Here is a 1701-nt window from a genome sequence, read left to right as displayed (position 1 = left end):
CAATTTATTTATGCAATACGGCATCCCAAAGGGATCCTTAAAAGTTCATAACACAAAAGTCTTCTACTCAAACTCCTTAATGACTTTCCATCTCACTAGAGTAAAAAACAAACTCTTAAAGGGGTTGAAAGATCCTACTTGGTCTGGGCCATGGGTCTCTCTTTGATCTCTTCCGCTGCAGTTTCTCCGTCCCCCCTCCCTCGCCCCCCATAACCCTTCCTCTCCGCCACCAGGTCTCCAGTTCCTAGTATAAAGCAGGCGTGCCTTTCCTCTGGGGCCTTTGTTCTTGGCTTTTCTTTCCCTTCCCCAACAACACTCTTCCTCAACATATCTGCAGGGCTTGCTTTTAAATATCGTTTAGTTCTTACTAAAATGCTAGTACATTAACAGTTATGCAACTATCATCACAATAAAATTTTAGAACATTTTCATCACCCCAAAAAGGAACCTCAAACTCACTAGCAGTCATCCCCCATTCTCCTTCTCTCCATTATCTGGCAATCACTAATCTAATTTTTGTCTGTAAAGATTTGCCAATTTGGGATTTTGGACATTTCATATAAACGGAATCATACGCCGTGTATTATTTTGTGGCTGGCTTTTTAGCATAATGTTTCCAAGGTTCATTCATATTGTAGAATGTATCAGTACTCATTTCTCTTTCAGGCCAAATAATAGTCTATTATATGAGCATACTATTCACTCATTAGTTTATGGACATTTGGGTTGTTTCCCCTTTTTTTTGCTGTTATGAATAATGCTGCTATGAATATTTATGTGCAAATCTCTGTGGATATATGTTTTCATTTTTCAGGCAAATACCTCACAGAAGCATTGCCGGGTTTTAGGGTAACTCTTTTATTTCTCTTATTTAAGTTTCTGAGGATCTGTCAGGTTATTTCCAAAGTGGCTTCACCATTTTACAAGGCATCCCCCTCCCAGCCCCCCATCTCCACCCCCCCTGCCCCGCAAAAAAAAGAGGTGAAATCTTTCAAGGTTAAATAAGGATCTGAAAACCATCCCATATTTCTTAGAATAGGGAGCAGAGAATACTTATCAGAGAATAAGGATTCTCCAGTTACTAAAGGATTCTCGAGTACTCCTCTGGAAAACAAAAGTAAAATAAATGGATGCTAAAGAAAGAGACATACTATTTTGGGCTCTATATCATGAAATTACAACAGTCACACAAAGCCAAATACATACTAAGTATTTAATAAATAGTAAACTGATCAATGAAGAAATGAATTAGAACTGCCCCAAAGTAGAATAAGCTGTTTCAACAGGAGTAGATTCACATTAATAAAATGTTCAAGAAAGTAAAAGGCCATGTGCTGCTCTTGTAGTAAAAACATTGCCTGCAGACTGGATGTGGATGAGGAAACCTCCAGAGTCTCCTCTAAGTCTGATTCTATCACTTTAAAAACCAGTAAGCTATTGATGGAAATTAAAATTTTTAAATTAATTTTTAATGAGTAATATACTCACAATGTAAGGTGCAAAGGGAATATAGGGAAACTGTAACCCAGCCACCCAGTATCTTTCTCCAGAGGTAACTCCTGTTATTGTTCTCATCCAGGGATATTCTATGTTTACAAAAAGTATTTATGAAAAAATATTTTTGCACAATGTTAGGTACCTTGTTACACACAATGTTTTGCATCTTGCATATTTTACTTAAATTTTCTTTGCAAATTATAG

This window comes from Myotis davidii, unplaced genomic scaffold (genome assembly GCF_000327345.1).
Source record: "Myotis davidii unplaced genomic scaffold, ASM32734v1 scaffold8, whole genome shotgun sequence".
Taxonomy (NCBI): Eukaryota; Metazoa; Chordata; class Mammalia; order Chiroptera; family Vespertilionidae; genus Myotis; species Myotis davidii.
Note: the sequence above shows the minus strand (reverse complement) of the source record.